The sequence below is a fragment of the Hemicordylus capensis genome, chromosome 4, assembly GCF_027244095.1.
Source record: "Hemicordylus capensis ecotype Gifberg chromosome 4, rHemCap1.1.pri, whole genome shotgun sequence".
Taxonomy (NCBI): domain Eukaryota; kingdom Metazoa; phylum Chordata; class Lepidosauria; order Squamata; family Cordylidae; genus Hemicordylus; species Hemicordylus capensis.
In genome coordinates, this window is record NC_069660.1 from 114,503,523 (window position 1) to 114,526,752 (window position 23,230).

At 43.3% G+C, this 23,230-nt stretch overlaps 1 long non-coding RNA gene across 1 annotated transcript in view; it reads left to right on the forward strand.

The window, feature by feature from the left end:
• Window positions 1-23,230, forward strand: part of LOC128323971 (uncharacterized) — a 67,748-nt gene that overhangs the window by 24,872 nt on the left and 19,646 nt on the right. The window contains exon 2 of the long non-coding RNA XR_008306557.1: window positions 15,911-16,038. This is a non-coding gene — a long non-coding RNA (uncharacterized LOC128323971). The remainder of the gene's footprint in view (window positions 1-15,910; window positions 16,039-23,230) is intronic.

A 23,230-nucleotide genomic window follows, 5' to 3' on the forward strand; every position in this document is an offset into this window, starting at 1 on the left:
GTCAGAGATTGAACTTGGTTCCTTCTGTATTACAAGCAGATGCTCTTTCACTGAGCTACAGTCCTTCTCCCACCCACCAAAGAATACTTGTATTCTGCAATGGCTTGGGTTACATCCATGTAAATCAGATGAGTGGATCTTCCTTCTTTTTCTGTGTGCAGTAGGATTTCATGCACATGAATAAGCTGTTCTCCTTCCCGCAAATGAATGGTGGATTGTGTGATTATGAACAAAGGAAGGAACAATTGCCATCAGTAAGCTTACCTACAGTACTTAGTTAGTAAGTTATATGACTAGAAGGATTTCTCAGTAGCTAATCATAATCTGAATAATTGTCATCTATAATTATGTAGGAGAGCACAAAGCTGAAGAAACTTCAAACTGACTTTGTGATACCAAGATTGGCAACATGTTGATGGAGAGGAAGTCATTCACAAGTAGACATTACCCCATCAATCAGCTTGCATTCAGGAGAAAAATTGACTTTGTCATGATACGGTTCTTAAAGCAAAAGTAATAAATTCTGTACAATCGGCAAGCCCGCAGTGTGCCTAATTTATTCATTACCCACCCTGAAAAATAATTAAGTCATGCTTTCTTTCCTGGTGCTTCATTACAGTTTAGCCTTTTTTTTTTTTTTTTTTTTGCAGCAGTCAGTGACTGAATGCTTATTAAAATAAATTAGCTGCAAAACTTTTAACTCTGTCTTAAAGAAAAAACGAATCCACGTTTCTAGTGGAAACAACATTGATTAAATAAACCTAGTTTCATGCAGAGCAGACTAATTCCTTTAGCCACAGTTTCCAATCTTAAATCATGTTGTATCTGTATTAGTTTGAGCAGGATATAATGAGCTGTGAGTTTATAATTGCTATTAATCTCTTTCAGCAAGCATTTTATTGGCAGGATGAGTGACTTTATAGCCCCAGACATTCATTCAGACACACCCATATTTCTGCTTTAATGCAGCCGCTTTAGATATGTTAATTGATACATGATTTGTTCTGGAGTTTTGTAGTGTTGAGCAGTTGTTGATATCCTGTGATGCTGCTGCCATGTTGGAACCCATTTTAGGACATAGGTTAGAAGCAGAAGAAACATGCAGTTCCTTTGTCACCCTGCATAGAGAATTTGTCACAATAGAGGTGTACATGAAAGGTTCAGCGCCGAACTGGTTCACCTCAAACCAGGCCAGATTTGATTGTGGACTGAACTGGGAGTGTTTTGGTGTGTGAATGAACAGAACCAAGCCTGGTTCAGATGGACTGGTTCAGCACTGAATGGGCAGTCGGGGGCGGTGACAAGAGAAGTAATGAAAGGGTCTGCTTATTCACAAGCACACTGCCCACGCCACTTCTTGCCCCCCCAGGGGCAGCTAAAGCATGCATGCTCCACCCTCCTTTACCAAGCTTGCCTGCTTGGCAGCAGCTTGGTTCTGGCATCTACACATGTGTAGATGCCATTTGCATGATGTCCATACATGTGTGGAGGACAGAACTGAGCCGACGCCAAGCGGGAAGCTTGGTAAAGAGTTTGCACGCTTTAGCTATGGGCTGTGCTGGGGAAGGGAGAGGTGGCACGGGCAGTGTGCTTGGGTAAGTAGACCCTTTCACTACCTCTCTTGCGGCCTCTCCACCACCCCTTCACAGGAGCCAGGGTTCCCCACTCCTGTACTTGTAAAGGGGAATCCTAACCGGCTTTCCCTTTACAAGTATTAACCACCGAACCACTGAACTGGTTTAGTCAAACTCACTGGTCCAGCTGGTTGGTTCAACCGAACCAGTTCAGCAACCTGCAGTTTGTCTCAAATTTGATTTGAATTCATATCTCATCCTAATCAGCAGTTTCCAGTTTACATAATCTGATTTGAATTCAAGCTGAACTGTGATCTTTGGTTCATGCACACCTCTATGTCACAGATGCCCTTAAGAAGGCAGAGGATGCTCTGGGATGTGTTTTCCAACTGAAAACATATTCCAGAGCATCATCTGCCTTCTTAAATACTCCTGTTCTTCACTAACTGTAGTTTCTGTCACCACCTAACAAATATGGAACCTCTTGGGGAACAAATCTTGTTGAGTTTTGGAACTGGATTCTGACATTGCCCTCTCCACTTGATCAGAAATAATAAAAATTTTACAATCCAAGCCAATATCCCTTATGAACTGTCAAACAGCTCATGCTTATTTTTATTTATTTATTTATCTAACTTGTATACCACCCAAACTTTAGTCTCTGGGCAGTTAACAATAACATAAAAACAATTAAAACAAATATAAAAGGTTAAAACAGTTTAACAATTTCAAAAAAGTATAAAATTAAAACAATATAAAATTAAAACTCCAAATTTAAAAAGCTGAAAAAGCTTGGGTGAAGAGTTGGGTCTTCAGATGTCTTTTTAAAAAATAGTCAGGATAGGGAGAATCACATCTCAGCAGGGAGCACATTCCACAATCTCGGGGCAGCAATCAAGAAGGCCCCTTTCCGTGTGGCCACCAGACGAGCTGGTGGTAATTGGAGACAGACCTCCTCATGTGACCTTAATGGGTGGTGGGGCACATAATGAAGACGGCGTTCTCTTAAATACCCAGGGCCTAAGCCGTTTAGGGCCTTATAAGTTATAACTAGCACTTTGTATTCTACCCAGAAACCAATTGGCAGCCAGTGTAGCTCCCTCAGCAAGGGAGTAATGTAGTCTCTCCGAGATGACCCGGAGACCAACCTGGCTGCTGCATTCTGAACCAACTGAAGTTTCCGGATTACATACCAAGGCAGCCCCACATAGAGCACATTACAGCTGTCCAGTGGAGGTTACCAACAGATGTACCACTGTTTTGAGGTCATTGATCTCGAGAAACTGATGCAGCTGACATATCAGCCAAAGCTGATAAAAAGCACCCCTGGTCACCGCCTCAACCTGAGAAACCAGGGAGAGGTGTGGATCCAGAAGTACTCACAGACAATGAACCTGTTCCTTTTGGGGAAGTGTTACCCCATCTAGAGTCAAAATCGTCTCTGGAGTTCTGACCCCACACAATAAGTACCTCCATCTTATCTGGATTCAGCTTCAGTTTATTCTCACTCATCCAGCCCATTACTGCCTCTAGGCAGGCATTCAGGGAAGATATGCCATCTCCTGAAGAAGTTGACATGGAGAAATAGATCTCCATGATCATGTATTCTTATTGTCCCCGATACAGCTATAAAGAGAGGATGAGGTCTTGCAAAGAATCCTTGCAAGGGTGGGGCTGACAATGGAGATTTCCCTGCATGGGAGAGAATAAAAAGACCTGCTGTGAAGGTATCTATAGCTTCAGACTGAAGGAGACTAGGTGGGTCTGGCTTGGAAGTAAATGCTGAAGTGGAGGCTAGAATGGGATGAAGAAGCAAAGAGACAGGAAGGGACAGGCTGGAGGACAGGAGAAGTGGGAATGGAAACAGAAGAGGAGAAGGAGATCAAGGCCAAGTCATGGGAGCTGGCTTTGGAAGAGCTCTTTGTGGTGCTGAGGCTAAGGAGTTTACAAGGAAAGGAGGAAGCGCCACCCCTTCCTGGACCTGATCCATTGTCATGAATTAGCTCTTGATTCTTTCTGCTTTGAAGTAGGCCCATGGGAAAAGATTAATTGGGTGGCCAGCAAGTGCTTCTCTACTGGTTCTGGACTTCAGCCTGATCCAGTGCTGTTGCTGATCTTGGGGTCCAGGATAGATAAAGGAGGGTCTGGGACTAGGGATATGATAGGGTGTGAGGTCTCCCAAGGCCTCCACTTCTCACGAGGAACATCCCCTCGAGGGGTGGGATCTGGTTGGTTGGATAGTACTATGGGCTTGTTCAATGATAGAGACTAGAGACAGGGGATGGATCCTCCTTGTCCCCAGCAAAGGAGGCCACATCAAGATCTGGCATGGCTGAGTCTTGACAGAAGGCTGCAGATGGAGCCATTTCTGAAAATTCTTTGAAATTTCATTTGGAAAGAATAAACATATTCCCATTATGATTGGGGATTTCTATTCATTGGTGAGTTGCCAAGCACCCTCAAAGTCTTCAATCTATTATCTTATGCTACAGTCTGTAAAAATCCAAAATACCAAATCCCATATAAATAGATCAGTGTTGGACAAATTGTTATTTGAGTATAACCTAGAATGTATTTTAAAATCAGCAGAAAGATTACCATAGTTGCATTCAGTGTTCCCTCTAACAAGGATTCCCCAATGTTGTTGACTACAACTCCCAGAATCCCCAAGCAAAAGCCATTGCAGCAGAGGGATCTGGGAGTTATAGTCAACAACATCTGGGAATCCCTGTTAGAGGGAACACTGGTTGCATTCCCCACTGCTAGTATCTTAAAGCATCGTGTTTCTCTGTCTAATTTTTCTATATGGCTCACTCCCAGCCCTAAAGGTCTCCCCTCTTCCCTAGTGCTCCTATGCCATGTATGGGGCTTTCAAGATCTCTTTTCTTGCATGCCAACATAGTTACATTTGTGGCTTATGCTTGTGCAACAGTTAAGGATAATTTATGTGCCAGAATAAGTACTAGAAACAGAAGACCCCCTAACCATAAGCTTAGAAGCACTGTTCTTGATAAGTTATGCAGCTATTGCATGGCAGAACATTACAGTAATCAAATACTTGACCTACCGTGGCCATTATTGCTCCAAGTTTTTGTACTGACTTCTGTGAACATCTCTAGAGTCCATATGGATGATTCTTTTTCAAGTTGCATTTGGAAAACACAGATAAGCTGCTTTCTAGTTGAATTTTTAAATGCTCCCTTAATTAAGATACACTCCATACAAACACTTCTTTTTTTGTAAACTAATGTGCAATTTGTAACATATGAAATCTATCAGATAGAAATTATATTTCAGTGATCTAAACCCAATTAACCTTCAGGAAATCTAGGTAGATACAGTCTGTGAATGATGTTAATTATGGCTGGGAAAGCTAGGCAATTATTGACCAAGTTTGGCAGACGTTTTATGTTACCTACTGATACCACATACTGCTAGCTGCCTTGATATGTAAGAGAGAAATATTAATTCAAATGAGGTCATTTGAAGAATTATGAGTTGAATATCTCTTGACCATTTAAAAGAGCACTTTAGGTTCTTTAAAGCAATAGCTTCCCTTTATCCCACCCTCTTGTTCCGAGGAAAATAAGTTACAGCTATTATTGCATAGGTATGGATTAAGAAATGAAAATAGATTAGTTGTAGACCAAATATTAAGAAATGCCATGAGCTGTTTCTAATTTTGAAAATGTTTGCTACTAATCCCTTGAGACTACTTAAAATTCTTCAGCCACATGGAGCCCCGAGCTGTCTAGGAGCAAGCCAAGATACGAAGCTTCAGTTTGAAAACAGAGTATTAGAAGCATTTGTGTGCCAGTCTGATAAGGGGCAAATATAGGCCTGTTCTCACACCATGTCTGTGATCTGTGCCTGGCATTGGCCACCCCCATGACTGCCCCAGGACAGGAGCTGTGCCTGGAATACCATGCTAGAAATACTCATGCAGATAATGTCTATATCCTTTGCAGCATCTGTAATGACAGGAAGTAAGATCTGTGTGAAACTCTTAGTACAGAAGAACCCTCTTCAGAGGTTTGGCAGGGATGGGGCTGAATGCTGATAGGGCAGAGGGAGGACACTGCTGCTATACTGCCAACCCTGGTTCTACTCATGTTCATTGAATGCACAGACACAGTGAATGGTGAATGTTGAAAGAAGGCTATGGTTGCAATGGAATGTCTAGTTTTTAACCTGACCTGTGCAGACTATTAACTGATTGAATAGATACTGATTGTACTGATTATACTATTAACTGATTGAATAGATACAGAGCCCCTGGTGGCGCAGTGGTAAAAACTGCTGCCCTGTAACCAGAAGGTTACAAGTTCGATCCTGACCAGGGGCTCAAGGTTGACTCAGCCTTCCATCCTTCCGAGGTCGGTAAAATGAGTACCCAGAATGTTGGGGGCAATATGCTAAATCATTGTAAACCGCTTAGAGAGCTCCGGCTATAAAGCGGTATATAAATGTAAGTGCTATTGCTATTGCTATACTAACTGGAACAGCCATCCATCTGAATAAATATGGTGATGTCTTCAGTTAAATTGTTTCTTAAAGCATTTTCAACTATCTGTTCAATTTTAAACCCGTTAACCACATTTACTGTTGTGGTCACACAACTGTTGTGGTCACACAGGCCACATTCAGAATCAGGACCATGGTTCAAATCACAACCCAGTTATGGAATCAGAGGATGGTGTTGGACAAATTACTGAGCCCCTACTTCAGGAAATGAAAAAATAGGGAACAAAAGAAATCTATGTGAGCTTCTGCAGAATCACTATGAAGTGTAGAGCACACAACATGAATCCAATCTGGAGGAAACCAGTGTGTGAGTAAAGAGGTCAGATCTGGTTTCTCATAAATGTGTCATCCCCATGAGATTCTAGAGAAGGAAAGGAATTATTTTGCCCAGGATACCTTCTGAGGGATGGACTCCCCTCTTCCCAAATTGTTTTCCTGTATGTAGACCTTCAAATAAGTAACCTAAGTTCCCACAGGGACTTCCTGGTGAAGCTATAATCATATTAACATGCGGAGTGTGAATCCACATCAAGAAGCAGCCCCATCACCTGTTTAACTCCTCCACATTCCTAAACTAGAATGGCTACTGAAATGTGACCTAAAGTGAAATTTGAACAACTCAGGCTAAGCATAATAGGAAGTCTGAAAGAAGCCAAAAGAGCTTGTGTTTTTAAAGATTTTGTTGTGATTTATACTTATTAGGCACTTCATAAATCCTGTGATTAAAAGATGGAGCTATACATATTTAAATAATAAACAATCATATACACATCAAATTATCACCATATTTGTTTGTTTGTTTGTTTGTTTATCAAATTTGTACACCACCACAAACTTTCATTTCTGGGCAGTTAACAAAAGCATAAAACAAGTTAAAATATATACAAAAACTTAAAACAATTTAACAATTTAAAAATCACCTAAAAACCTTAAAATTTTTAAAGAACTGAAAAAGCTTGAGTAAAGAAGTGGGTTTTCAAATGCTTTTTAAAAATTGTCAGAGATGGGGAGGATCGTATCTCAGTAGGGAGCGCATACCACAGTCTCAGGGCAGCAACCGAGAAGGCCCGTCTCTGTGTAGCCACCAGGCAAGCCAGTGGCAACTGGAGACAGATCTCTCTGGATGACCTCAGTGGGCGGTGGGGCTCATAATGAAGAAGACATTCTCTTAGATACCCAGGGCCTAAGCCATTTAGGGCTTTATAAGCTATAACCAGCACTTTGTATTTTGCCCGGAAACCTACTGGCAGCCAGTGTAACACTATCAACAAAGGAGTGATGAGGTCTCAACGAGAGATCAACCTGGCCGCCGCGGAGACCAACCTGGCCGCCGCATTCTGTACCAACTGAAGTTTCCGGATTACATACAAAGGCAGCCCCACATAGAGCGCATTGCAGAAGTCAAGTCTGGACGTTACCAACATATGTACCACTGTTCTAGGTCTTTCATCTCAAGAAACTGATGTAGCTGGAGTATTAGCCGAAACTGATAGCAAGCCCCTCTGGCCACTGCCTCAACCTGAGATACCAGGGACAGGTGTGGATCCAGAAGTACTCCCAGACTGTGAACCTGTTCCTTTTGGGGAAGTGTGACCCCATACAGAACAGGGAGATCAAAATCATTTCTAGAGTTCTGACCCCGCACAATAAGTACCTCCATCTTATCTGGATTCAGTCTCAGTTTATTCTCCCTCATCCAGCCCATTACTGCTTCCAGGCAAGAGTTTAGGGAAGTTATGCCACCTCCTGAAGAAGTTGACATGGAGAAGTAGATCTGGGTGTCATCAGCATACTGATAACAACCAGCTCCAAATCCCCTGATGATCTCTTCCAGCGGTTTCATGTAGATGTTAAAGAGCATTGGAGAGAGTATGGAGCCTTAGGGGACATTATACTTGAGCTCAGATTTTGAAGAGTAACAATCTCCAATTGACACCATCTGGAATCTATCTGAGAGGTAGGAGCGGAACCACTGTAAAATAGTGCCTCCCACCCCCAACACTCTCAGACGTTCCAGAAGGATACTATGGCCGATAGTATCAAAAGCTGCCGAGAGATCCAAACGGACCAACATAGTCACACTTCCTCTGCCTATTCCCAGTTGGAGATCATCTATCAGGCCAACCAAGGCAGTCTCCACCCCATAGCCCACCTGAAAGCCAGTTTGAAATGGGTCTAGATAATAAGTTTCCTCCAAGACTGCCTGGAGCTGAGAGGCTACCACCCTCTCACCTTGCCCAGCCATGGGAGGTTGGAAACAGGCCTATAATTGCTCAACTCTGAGGGATCTAATGCAGGCTTCTTAAGAAGAGGTCTAATAACTGCCTCCTTAAGACAAGAAGGCATCCTGCCCTCCCTCAGAGAAGCATTTATGATTTCTACCAGGCTTCCTACAACAACCTCCCTGCTAGATAGAACAAGCCATGTTGGACAAGGGTCAAGAGAACAAGTGGTAGGCCTCACCATTCCAGCAGCTTGTCCACATCCTCAGGAATCACAAACTGAAACTGACCCAGTCGAACCATATAAGAGGAGTTGCTGGACACCTCCAGTTCAGACATCAAATTAATTGTGGATTCTCATTCTAAGTTGGCCCAAATCCGAGAGATTTTATCTGCAAAAAATTCTTTAAACACATCACAGTGGGTAACCGATGGCTCCAATTTCTGATTCAAGGAAGTGGGAGCACATACTAGCCCCCTCACAACCCTGAACAACTCCGCAGGACATGAACTCAGATGCAATATGGGCAGAAAAGAACTGCTTCTTTGCCGTACATATTGCCTGAGCATAGATCTTTAAATGTGCTCTATGTCGTAATCTGTCGTATTCAAGTTGAATCTTTCTCCACTTGTGCTCTAGTTGCCTAACTTGCCGCTTCAGCCCCTGTAGATATTCTATATACCAAGGGGCGAGTGGGTCGGAGGGGACACTTAGGAGTAATCGTGTCTACTGCCCTGGTGAGCATATTATTCCAATTTTGCACTAGGGCATCAACAGGATCACCTGCAAAGCCAACATTAAATCCCTCCAAGGCTTCTTGGAATCCTATTGGATCCAGAAACCTCTTTGAGCAGACCATTCTAATAGGCCTCTCGCCCCTGCAGAGATGGAAAGTGGTTGTAAGCCTAACCTTAATCAGATGGTGGTCCGTCCATGACAATAGGGAAATCACAGGAATCCCCACCCACTGAACACCACCCTGATCAGAGTAAAAGACCAGATCAAGCATGTGCCCTGCAATGTGCGTCAGTCTGGAGACCATTTGGGATAGGCCCATAGTTGTCATGGCCACTATGAAAGCCTGAGCCACCCCGGACAAATTGGTCTCGAAATGAACATTGAAGTCCCCCAGCACCAAAAGTCTGGGAGACTCCAACGTGAGTTCCAAGACCAAGTCCGTGAGCTCAGTAAGGGATTCCATCAGGCAGCGGGGCAATCAGTACACCAACAGAAGTCCCAATCTATCCCTGGTCCCCAAACATAGGTACACACATTCAATATGGTCAGATACCTCGATGGGGACCCTGGTAAGGGAGATATTATCCTTATAGACCACAGCCACTCCACCTCCACCTCATATATTACACCTAAAGCAATATTCAAAGTGAATGTGGGAGTTCCCTGGATGAAACATCATATGACATTGGAGGAAGCCAAGTTTATAAAACATCCAAACATCCCTGCTTTTGTCACAGAAGAAGCAGAAGAGTGACCAAAATGCTGGGAAGAATAGTGCTGTTTGGAGAAGGGTTCTAAAATAGTCCAATAGGGAACAGGAGTAGCCCAGTGGTAAAGTGTAGGGTTGTGTGAACAGGTTAGATGTCGAACAGGTTCAACATCAAACTGGCTTGGTTCAATGGCTTAATATCAAACCGAATCCTCACAGTGCAGTTTGCTGTTGAACTGGAAACCCCTCCCCCCGAGCAGCCATTCAAGGGAGTTCATTCATTTTATTATTTTTTATAACTTTTAAAAATTTAATTTTACAATTTAATAAGATAACATGCTAGCCCCACAAATGGCGTTGATGCATGCGTCAATGCCATTTACGTGCCAATGTCACATGAGGGCTGCCGGGTATGCATCCCATCGCCATGGCACAGCATTTTAGAGGGGCAAGTGGCACAAGCTGCCGCTTGCATGAGAGTCTTTCCATAGCAATAGCGCCGTGGTGAGCCAGCGGGGGCTTGGAGGATGAGCAGGTAGGACCTGCCTGCCTCCTCTTAAAGGAACCCCTTGCAACCCTTTGATGTGCATTGAAGTAATTTGCTGCACATCCCTATCAGTGAAGTTGAGCTAAAACCAATGCTACATTTTAGAACATATAAATTTCTTCTGAGTTTAAAATAAAGCACAGTGGAATTAGCTACTTGACAGCTGACATGTGGAATTGCACCTACAAGAAGATAAATCAAACATTCTACATCCAACCCCTTAGGTTTATCTATCTTCAGTGTTTTTTCTCTGATCTCATCATAAATATGTCAATGGAAGATGTAGTGGATGATGTCCTCCACTTGACCAGCGGCACAAGGACAAAGGTGCTGTTCCACTGGGAGTTTGCAAAATTTCCCTTCAAGATATGCTGAAGGCATAGTCTGAAAACTAAAAGATGTAAAGCATTCCTCAGTGGAGCACTGGTAATATTAATCCGACATAGAGAGAGACTCCTATGTTTCTTATAATGGTAGGACCAGAATGAGAACTTTAATGACTGTACCGCAGCGGCAAAACTACTGGCATCCCATTTGAGGAGCCAATCTCTGATATTTTCTCTGCTCCAAGAACTAAATTCATCCACCAGAGGCAGAGAGTACATTTGTAGGATGTGAGACAAAAGTTTGGTCCATTGATTCCCACCCATATAGTGCAAATAACAAAATTTAACTAGGTTGTGTTCTTGGAGACTTTCTAATTTCTTAAAGTACCTTAACAATGCTAGATGGACTCTAACGTAGATTGAGGGTAACCCTACCTCCATTCTTAAATAGGCAGTAGGAGTGCCCTGGGGAGCACCCCAAATTTTCCTTAGGAAATTGTGGACTACATCCAACAGGGCAATGGTCTGCACATCCCACCCCCAGGTCTCAGCTCTTATACAACATCTGAGCTATCACCTTGCCCTGAAATATTTTAAGTGAAGGGGCTATTAACTGTCCTTCTTTGGAGTAAAAAAAAAAAAAACCCTTTAGAACACTGCACAGTGAGAATGATCATCCCCACATGATCAAGGAGACAGTGCAAAGTATGCAGCTTTAGCTGAAGCTTCACACACAGGTCCAATAAGCAATTAGTCAGGAATCCACACTCAGGGTTGATGGGGGCTGCCACTGGTGCCTGTGTCTTACAGTAAAGAATACTGGATTAAATGGAAAGGAGATGGCCTGAATGTAAAAAGCATATCTACAGAATGCTGTAGATACTACAAAGAACTTTTTTCTTGTCAACGTAACGGATGTTTTCTGTTATTCTAAGGCAGGCCTGCTCAACTTTGTCCCCCCAGCTGTTTTTAGACCACAACTCCCATAATCTCCAGCCACAGTAGCCAACAGCCAGAGATTATGGGAGGTTTAGGCCAACATCTGGAGGAGGACCAAAGTTGAGTAGCCTGTTCTAAGGTGTAACGGAACATGAAAGTGTATTAAATCATAGGAGAAGGAAGTTTCAGGAAAGTGACAGTCCTACAACAAAGCAGATACAAACCTAATTCTAACCTTGATGCATCCGGAATAATGATTTATTTTTGCTATCATATTCTTTCAAAAAGGATGAACAATAGATTGACTGCTGTAACTAATATAATTATTATAGGCCTATATTTTGCAGATGCAATCAACTTCCAGTTGCAATGTATGAAAGCTTGCACCAGTTTTAATGAAGTTGGATTACATCTTTAAAGATATATATACATACATTGACAGATTTATATTTATACACCTCTAAATTATACATAGCTATTATTCATGCTGTAGTTGCCACCAGAGGGCATTGATCAAGCATCCCAGAGTCAACCTGCTAGACACACTTTTTAAATTTCATTGTGGCTTTGTCGAGATAAATCTGCCAGCATTGTTGTGCTAATAGGTATCCCTTATGGTTTAATTTTTGAATCTGACAGATCTGATAACATTTTACTCTGGTGCAAAAGGGAAAAAATGCAAGCACACTGTAATAAAATAACCTTGAAGAGACAACTTAATTAGTATTTAAGTGATTCTGATTTACAGTGTAATTCGTATGGAAATATGGATGCCCACCTGCATATCAAATGCAGTCTCCACATTTGTGACTTTTTATACTGAGCAGCCTTCGATTGTTTCATTCAAAAGTAACATAACTGTCTCAGAGAGTTATCTACATAGGGTAATTTATGTGAAGCACTGATGTTCATGAAGGTATATCTGCTGGGCCCAAAGTACTATTATATATGCTAAGAGGTCAGAATCACTTTAGACTAGTCACTTCTGTCTTGACGTGGTTCAGTCAGACCAGCTGGAAAACTGCATAAAGAACAAAATAGCTCATTGATAGCCTGATGCTATATTTAAGCTACATTTTGTTAAGCAAGTAAATGACAAAGAAATATCTGTTAAGGTAAATTCTCACGGTCAATATAATGAAGACCTTCTGCCTTGATACAAATGCTCATTTCAAGAAGACACCATTATGTCTCATTCTGAACAATGTTCCTATGATTCTATAATGAGGGTAATTCAGTAGTCTCCTCTGTGCCTCTTTGGTGCTTTGTTGGAGTGCATTCCTCTTATTTCATACATATTCGTGTCATGCAGGTACAAGTAACCTTAGGATGCTTCTGCCTTATGTGAGCAACTTGGCTTCTTATATTTGCAGGTTACATTAATATGTGAAGTAGAACCTTGCCCATCTCCCTCATGGGGAAATTCATGCCCTGTATTTGCAATAGAACAACATGTTCTCTGCATAGGGAAGATTTGCGTCCCCAATCATGATGTTAATAATATGCATGGATAAAGGCAATGAGATTCACTATGGCATGCCTCTTGTACTCAGCACCATGCTTAATTTCGCTAGGCCTGGTACAAATTTGAAATATATATTGCCATTGCATCCCCCCTGCATTCTGATGAACAGCTTTGTTTATTTTGGGGGAAAATGGGGGGGGGATTAGTATTCTTTAGATGAGGAGTCAAGAGCTGGAAGTATCAATCAATCTTTCTTATGGTCAATAGACCAGCAAAGAAACACATAAATAAAATACAAATAAACCAAGGCATATATTACTAAAGTAGTACTCATTTCCACATTCAAATAGTACCCATTTTGATTTAGTAGCAGCTGACATTAATATAGCAACTTTACTGTTAATAGAAGAGCCCCAATCTGATAAAAACAGAATAAAATGGGATTTATCTGGTAAATTGGAAGTAGCATGTCCTCTTTTCCTTCTTTGCTTCTCTTTGCTCCATGAACTCCAGCTCCAGAAACCTTCACACCTTGACTTGGAACTGGAAAAATATAGATCTAGTACTGCCTCTCCTGGATTAGTAGTGTCACCTGAAGCACATACACACTCATTTAATACTCTGTCATAGAAACAGGAGATGGGATTAAATCTGCATAATAAAGCTGCAATGGAACAGCCTTATTACCTCTATGTGGACAAATAATAGCTCCTCTGCATTCTCCTAAGGACAGCATCACTTCTTGATGGAGATGTGTGTGAGTGCAGTGGCTGAAAAATGCAAAACTAACACAAGATTTGTGTGAGTGCAGTGGCACACTTAGTTTACAGGGTGTTTGTTTGTTTGTTTACATTTATCTCTCTCTCATCCTCCAAGGAACCCAGAGTGGTGTATGTGGTTATGCTTATCCTTAAAACAACAAGTGGCAAGTGACAGGCCCAGAAAACAGTGATGCTTATGTAGATTGCTGCTAGAAAGACAGAGATGTTACTTTCCCAACCCAACGGTATCCTCAGGTTTAGTCAGGCCATTCTGTGTGGAGGAAGTTGCTCAGTCCACAGCCAGCTCCAGCTGAGAGGATGTCATATAAAATTTGGTCAGTTTTATTAGTCTTATTTTACTTTTACATTGTATATTTTTTATTAATGTTGTGAGCCGCCTAAGCAGTAGTGTACTGGAGGGTCGGGGTAAATAAATATTCCAAGTAAGTAAGTAAGTAAAATACATCCTCAGCTCCACCACCTTGACTTTTGTCCATACAGTTTCAAACCAGCACGTATTTGTACACAGTGCATTAGATAATTCTAGACAGCCTTCTCTAACTTAATGTGTCTCTGGGATGTTTCACAAAAGATTAGTTTCCTACTCACAACTGCCAGGTAGGAAATTGCATGACTAGTGCATGGCTCACTAAGGTGAATCTAAATACATGAAACTCCCTGACTGGGTCAGGGCATGATCTGCTTAGCCCAGTATATCCTACCCTGAGGGGCAGCTGTCTCTAAATCCTTAAGCAGGAATATCTTCCTGTCCTGTTTCCAGGAATTATTATTAAGCGGAAATGGCTGGTAATTACACCTGAGCTATCCTACATCTACAGCATGAGTTCCACTTCCGTCCCTGCTAAAGAAGCAAAGAGGCACTTTTCAAAGTGGTGATTCCCTTATATGTAGGACAGGGAGAGCAACCATCCCAATCCAATATTAGCATAGAAACCCTCCAATGGCTGCTGATGGCATCTACCTTGTATTTATTTTTTAGACTGTGAGCCCTATTGGGACGGGGAACCATTTTATTTATTTTTCTATGTAAATCACTTTGAGGATTCTTGAAAAGTGGTATATAAGTATTTGTATAACTGCTAACTGAGCAAAGAAGCACCTTTTTAAAATGGTGATTCTCTTGATTGAGCAGGGGGAGAGCAACTGGCCCTATCCATGCCCAGCACAACATCCCTCCAGCGGCTGTTGCTGGTGTCTATCTTAGCTTCCTTTTTAGATTGTGAGCCCTCTGGGGATAGGGAGACATTTTTTTAATTTGTGTATATCTGTGTAAGCCGCTTTGGAAACTTTTGTTGAAAAGCCATATATAAATATTCATTGTATTGTCATATTTGTATATTCATATTTGTAGTAGTAGTATTAGCTTTACCACTATGCTATGCGCCTCAAATAGGAGATATATCCATAAGACAAAACAGTAGAAATACTGCATGTATTTTTCCAGTGTGGATTTTGTATGCATGGACCAGCTAGCCACGAGATTTATGCAATTCCATGACTTCCATGTATGAAATTCTTGTGTGAAGTAGCCCTCGGTGTCAGCTCAAGGTTGATGAGCATACTGGTATAACCAGTGATGACAATTTTAAAAGTACTGTTAGTTGAAACTCTGCCACCCAAGGGACTGGTGTTTCCTTTGCCTGTTTTTTGTAAGGTATCTCAATGACTAGAGTTCAGTGAACTCTGAAGAAGAAGAGACAAGCAGAAAAGGGAAAACAACTTGGCAGAGAAACAAAACCCAAATCAGTTTGCTTTTTAAGGTGTTGTTGAAGGGCTTTGCAGCTGAGGTGAGGGAGCTAGTTTTCGCTCACACAATCTGTGCATTTTGCTGCTTAGGTACTTCAGTGACTCCTATAGAGTGCCGTGAATCCTAATGCATTTGACTGGAACAGGCAGCAATACACAGAGAATCAAACCATGTACTTTTTAAAAAAAGGCCCAACTTGTGGCACCATTTGAAGCCATTCGCTGCCACTTGGGAAAGCAATAGATAAAAAACCTCCAACAATAACAGACAGAAGTAAAGAGCAGGCTGTGGGCTTGAGAAAGTTTAGCAAAAAATACTTTCTTCTCTCTAATGTAGGTTACAAAGAAAGGTGATTCTTTTGTGCAACAGCCTAAACACAAACTTTTGAGATGAAGCAAACACTTGGAGCCATTGTGGACTTTGGAAAGAATGCAAAATGTGGGTAATTATTTGGGGGCAAGCAGGTGAGTAAAAGACAAAGGAAGAGAATCTGAAACTTATTGTATTGCCTCCTGAGAAATTTAGTTCCCATGGCCACTTGGAAATTCAGCTGTGTCCTCTGGGCAAATTTACAGCAAGCATATTTTGGAACAAGAGATGCTTTGGGGAGAAAAAAGTCATGTCAAAGAGAACATTTACAAGAGAATTGACACAAATAGAGAAGAAACTGACAAAACAAAAGACTGCTTGGTCAGGTGATCTGTTCACAGTGAGTGTTTCACTAAGAAAAAGGGATTTATCTTCAAAGAAGTTTTGCAAATGTAGTTGGCATGTAGTTTCACAGCAATCACTGAAAGTTTCAGCAAGAGTTTAACATTAAAGTTTGGGAGCATGCCTATAATTTATCCTCTAGGCATCCCAGTTTTCCTGGGCTTGTCCCAATGTCAAATGTCCTTATTTTATAGCATATCTTAGGTAGATGCAAATTACACCTTTATCCTGCACTGCGCTTCTATTTCATTAATCTTATGTAGCCCAATTGGGAAAGAGATTCTCAAAAGCCTGTCGGGACATGTTACAAGCAAGCAGGAAGTTCTGATGCCCACAAGCAGGAAATTTATTTATTATTTTTTTATTTTTACATCCCACTCTTCCTCCAAGGAGCCCAGATCGGTGTACTACTTCCTTAGGTTTCTCCTCACAACAACCCTGTGAAGTAGGTTAGGCTGAGAGAGAAGTGACTGGCCCAGAGTCACCCAGCTAGTCTCATGGCTGAATGGGGATTTGAACTCGGGTCTCCCCGGTCCTAGTCCAGCACTCTAACCACTACACCATGCTGGCTCTGATGGTCTGATGCCATTTCCTGCAATACTTCTAGCAGTGAAAGGTGTCTGTCCTGTTTGCCTCAAATTGTGGGGAGACAGGACAGACACCTGTGATGATGAAACCAGTGATGACCAGTGATGATGAATATATTTTCTGTTTATTTAATGCATTCTATACAATCAACTGTATAGTTCTGATTGCCTTGACAACCTACAGCTACATGGGGGCCAGTTTTATCAGCCAGACTCCATAGTCCATGTGAGAAGTGGGGTCTGGTGTGTTTTTAACTTAAAAGGACTGGGGCAAGCTAGAGGCGCTTCCGGACTTAGATGCTGAGCCTTCAGACTGAGGTTTGAGGGGAATTTATATTTATATCCTCCAGTCTTAGTCTTTGTTTTTGTTTTAGGTTTTTTGTTTTGCTTTTGTTTTAGTGGTCTGTGCCAGGCTGTTCGCAGGGATGTGTCTGGGCTTTCTTGTTCTATGTGGTTGGGGCAGCTATTTCAGTAGTGGTAGGGAACAGAGGATTGGGCATCGGCAGGCCATCACGCCGTTATAGGGGAAGGGAGTCCAGTAATTGTATTACTGTTTTCACTGCTGGCTGCCCTGTCACTTCTCAGGCCTTGGGGAGTAGTTCCAACTCCCCACTGAACCTAACCATGCTCCTTTGTAATGCCAGGTCAGTTCAAAATAAGATCAAGATCATCCATGAGCCGACTGAGCTCCTGCTTCCCTGATTGGCCAGATGTGTCTGCCTCTCTTGTAGGCTTTGCTGTGTTGCTAGTCCTGGAGAACTGGCACCCTATTGGCCCTGGCGGAGGGCAAGGATGGGGGCTCCAAAGGAGGGAGATTCAAGTTGTATTTAAGGGAAGCCCTGCCTTGCAGAATCACTCCTCTTCAGAGAGGGGAGCTGCCTGGCTGCTGCTGCTTTTTTTGGCTGTAGTTGTGCTGCCTCTGCCTCTGGTCTGGTGGTCTCTGTTGTGTGCTGGTGAGGTCTCTCTCCTGCTTGTGCCCTGCTGCATGTTATTTTGGCTCCACCCCCACCTCCCTCTTTTTAAAAAAGTAATTTTCCCTGGCTGTGTGTGCGCTACTGTGCTGCCCTTCCAAAACTCCCTATTGATTTTTTTTCCTGCAGTGAGTGAGTGTCTCCTCCTGCTCTAGCCCAGCTAGTCACTGCCAGGCGGGGGCACAAGCCCTTGGCCTCTGGCCCAATATTTTGGATCTCCCCCCCACACTTTTTTTTAACTCACTGACTGCCTGCCTTTTTTCTGGGTTGGGTTGACTCTGTCCTCAGCAGCCTCAGTAAGTCCCCCTTTATTCCATTTCACATTTGGGGGCAGAGGGGGATTGCTGTTTTTGTTTTTGGAGCAGGTGGTTTTAAAAAAACCCTGTTAATGTATAGATGCCTATGTGTATATATACTTGTATATATTGTATTTGTACAATGTGTATTATAGCCTCCCCTCTTTCTTTTCCCTCTTCAGTTTAGTTCTAGCATGCACATGCACACACCAAATACGCTTGCACCACCAATGATGAGTAAGTGGTCTGGTGCCACCATGTGTCTGGGGGCACCTTTGCGGCCTCCAGAAAAGATGTGGTGGACCTGCCAGCCTGAGGCGGATTCTCCTTTATTGTAGCTGCATGCACAAAGAGAAGAACAGAAGAAATTTCAAGGTGTATTGTTTTAAGTTCTCATTCAGTGTGGTGTGTTTTTGCCTTGCCCTGTTGCAGTTTGCATGCCAGCTTGGTTTTGCTGCCTTGCACCGTACTGTGTCTTGCTAGATGTTTGTTTCTGGCTGTAGTAGTAGTCTTTGGTGTTTGGTTCAGTTTCCTTGGTTTTGCAGGCAGTTCTGTCTCTGTGGTTGTTTCTCGGTTTGCAGCTTGGTGTCTTTTTAGTTTTGTCACTGCCTGTTGGATTGTGGTCTGACAGGGACACAAAACCAGGGTGGGTGGTGGGCACCAATGGGTGCCAACTACCACCGAAACCACAAAGCAATTGGGCACTCCTGTGATTTTTAATGCTTTTTTAAAAAAAAGATTTGCCTGGTTTTGTGTATTTCTCCCACAGGGACAATGGGGATTTGTGGTGGCCCAGCTGGCCCTTTCCCCCCATTTGATGGTGACTGCCCGGGCAGTGGGGCACCCCAAAGTGGGTTTGGGGCAAATAATGTTGGGCCACAGCTCCCCGTCATAGCCCCAAGCTGGTGGGGTTCATGGGTTTTTTAAAGGATTATTTGCTGGGGGGGGGCTGTTTGACTGTTGTCTCAATGAATTGAGAAAAAGAACTTACAAAGCAAGTTCACAGTGTGTGGATTTTTTTCTCAATGGGATTGATTCACTGAGAGAACTGTTAAAGAGGCCCAAAACAAAACAAAAACAACCACGAACCCCACTGGTTTGGGGTTTGAGGGGTGAGTTATAGCCCAACATTCTTTGCCCCTAAACCCACTTTGGGGTGCCCAGGCACCCCCCAAGGCAGACTTCAAATCCCCATTATTCCCCTAATTATCCCCATTATTCCCCCCACCTCAAATCCCCATTATTCCCTTTGGGGGAAATTTTTTTTTTTAAAAAAAAGGAACAATCATATCATTAAAAATTGCAGGAGTGTCTGATTGCTTTGGGGTTTGGGTGGTAGTTGGCACCCATGGTTGCCTACCACCCACCCAGGTTTTGTGCCTCCTAGGTGCTTTGCATAGGGAATAATGGGCCAGTTTGAGTACCCTTTATCCCTATGTAGAACCTTTTAGAACTGGTTCGGGTTGGGCTTGAATTTTAACTGAACTGGGGGAGGGGGTTTCCAAGCAAAACCAAAACTGAGCCTACCTACCCCAGTTTGATGTTGGTTCAAATTTGAACTGGATCACACAAACCAGTTTTGTGCACACACCTAGTTAAGGGTGGGGTGGGACTGGTAATCCCTTTTGTGAGATTAGATTGGATCCGTTTCAGTTTGTAGCTCCTGAGGATGTGGACAAGCTGTTTGGAGTGGTACAGCCTACCAACTGTTCTTTGGATCATTGCCCAACATGGCTGATTTCATCTTGCAGGGAGGTTGTTGGAGCTGCACTGGTTGATATCAGTAACATCTCACTGATGGAGGACAAGATGTGATCCTATTTGAAGGAGGTTGTGGTCAGAGCCCATCTTAAGAAACCCACTTTGGACCCCCTGGTGATAGATAATTTTAGACCAGCCCATAGGCGTAACTATAGGGGGCGGGGGGGCACGTGCCCCGGGCGCCATCTTTGTGGGTCACATGGGGGGCGCCGCCAGATCCCAAAATTTTTTTTTGGAAAAAAATTTTTTTTTTTAAAGATTTTTAATACACATTTCTCCAGCGCCCCCTCCCCCACGAGCGGTCCCTTCCACGCTCGTGCCCCCACATTGCTTTGCTGGCCTGGCTTTCCGGTGGGCGCTGCGGCGGGCGCCTAGTTCCATGCTCTTGCCTTTCCTTGGCTTGTGACGGAACTTATATCCAGCTAGAAAGAGGCCCTCTAGTGGCTTGCCAGCCAGGGTGAGGGAGGGTCTCTAGTCACGCACGCACGTGCGACTTGGCCGGCGTGCCGAGTCGCGCTGCGCATGCGTGCGTCCTCCCAGCTCGGCTCGCCTGCACGTGGCGCGGTCGCGGAGGAGAGCGTTGTTGCTGGGGCTGGGGCTGCAGGTGCAGGCAGGAGGACACGGACACCTGGCGGCACGGACAAGAAAGGATTCAGCGGGCGGGCGGATTCGGCGGGCGGGGGCTCACAACAAGGTGTGTGTTTTCTCTTCTGTCGTGTCGTGTAGTCTTCTTATTCTTATCAATTCCCGATTCCCCGCCTGTTCTGCCACTTCCTTCCTTCTGCATCTCAGCCTTACATGATCTATGAGCAGCAGCAGCCCAACCCCTTGGTGAAACTTGCGGCCGCCCCCCCTTCAATATCGCTGCTTCCCCATCATCTACGAGCAGCCCAACCCCTTGTTGAAACTTGCAGCCGCCGCCCCCCACTTCAATCTCGCTGCTTCCCCCTCGATTTGAAACCTTTTCTGGTGTAAATAGCGTGCGGTTTTGGAAAAGGGGAGTCTTTCTTTAACAGTGGGAGAATAAGGAGTCTTTAGCACTATCACCCTAGTCCCTCGAATTACTCTGGAGTCCTTGGTTTTTGTTTTGTTAAAATACATACAGTCACTCACAGGGTTGTTGTGAGGAAAAACCTAAGTGTAATGTAGGATGTATCATCATTCATTGCATCATAATTCTGATGTTTGAGATACAAGCCAACTTCACAGGGTTGTTGTGAGGAAAAAACACATGTGTGTCAGTCAGATGTATGTTGGGGGGGTGGCGGGGGGTGGCGCAGCGGGGGGGGCGCAATTTCAGTGCTTGCCCCGGGCGCCGTTTTCCCTAGTTACGCCTCTGGACCAGCCTCCAGCCTCCCAGGGTTGGGTAAAATGATTGAGAGGGTCAATCTCAATCATCTTGGATCAGCTCCAAGAGGCCTTGGAGGAAACGGATTATCTAGACCCATTTCCAACTGGCTTTAGAGTGGGCTATGGGGTTTATTTATTTATTTATTTGGTTAAATTTCTATACTGCCTTTCATTAAAACCATCTCAAAGCAGAGATGATTTCACACAAAAAGTTAAAACAAGACTATAAAAATTACACAATTAAAATATTTAGCTAAAATATAAAAATTGAAATCTGATTAAAAGTTTAAAAACAAGCACAATATAACTATAAAAAATACAAAACAAAAGCAATAGCACCAATAAGATAAAAACCTGGGTAAAAAGCTAATATTTCATTCGCTTTCTAAAAACTGTGATGGAGACTGAAGAGTGTATGCTAACCCCTGATAAATGAGCAGACACCTTTTAAAGTTGTGATACTCTTATATTTAGCAGGGGGAGAGCAACTGGCCCTATCCAACCCCAGCACAGCATCCCTCCAGTGGCTGTTACTGGTGTCTACCTTATGTTTCTTTTTAGATTGTGAGCCCTTTGGGGGCAGGGGACCACCTAATTTTTGTATTATTTATTTTTCTATGTAAACTGCTTTGAGAATTTTGTTGAAGAGCGGTATATAAGTATTCATAGTAAGTAAGTAAGTAAGTAAGTATGCCCACTGGCAGAGCATTCCAGGGTCTGGGGGCAACAAGTGAGAAGGCCCTGTCCTGCATGCACAACAGTCAAGCCTCTTTCACAGTCTACGCCCCTAGACAACCTCACAAGTGGGCAGCAACCCTTGGGAGCAGGCAGTCCCTCAGATATTAAGGGCCCAAACCATTAAGGGCTTTAAAGGTCAAAACCAGTACCTTGCATTGGACTCAGAAATAAATTGGCAGCCAGTGCAGCTCTTTCAAAATGGGTGTAATGTGATCCCAATGGGCAGCTTGAGATAAAATCCTAGCTGCCACATTTTGCACTAGCCACAGTTTGTGAATATTCTTTAATGGCAGACCCACATAGAGCATGTTACAGTAATCCAGCCATGACGTGGCCAAGCTGACACACTAGCTGAAGCTGTGCAAAAGCACCTCTGGCTACTGCCTCCACCTCAGCTTCCAAAAGCTGAGCCGGGTCCAGCAATACTCCCAAGATGCACACTTGCTCTTTCAAGGGGTGGGCAACCAGAACCCAGAAATGAACCAATTAAAACACAGATTAATTCACTAGATGTTTCTGACCAAATGGAGTTCCCATGTTTGCATGTTCAGCCACTCCATTTACATCATCCTATTCACTCATTGTGTTGTAGCACAGCAGACACAAACCATGGGATCTTTTGAGATTCCCTGGAACTACCTTAGTAAAGAAAAAAGGTCGATTGGAATGTTGCCCCCGGACATGTTCTTGGGTAGATCAAATCCCAGTTCCATGATCCACACACACCTTGATGTTACCAGCAGCTTGGGCAATCTGCTGCTCATACGCCATCACACCAGGTTGTGCCAATTTCCAGATTGGCTTTCATGCCAAATTCCAGATTGGTTCTCTGGCCAAACCTGATCTACCCAGTCTTCCTTGCCAACACAGGAAGCTTGTTCCATGGAAGAGGCACTCTCGTGGATTCACCTCTATCATCTAAACCCTCCAGCTTTCTCACCCCTGCTTCTGACTGAGCTATTCTGGAGGAACAAGGTCCCTCGGTTGTTCAGGCAGCCTCAAGGTTTCTGCGCCAATAGAAGATCAGGTAATATGAACATTTGCCCCTCTCTGGGACCATCTCTATCCCTGCTCCTTTTTCTTAAATCCAGCTGCCTCCTTCTCTAAGCCTCTTTCTCTAGCCCGCCTCGGAATTCATACAATTAGGACGTTAATCTAAAATGCCTCTTTGCAGTTGAACACAAATTTAATAGGATTGCTTTAACCACACATTTCTTTCCACTGTACTCCTCCCTTCACTAA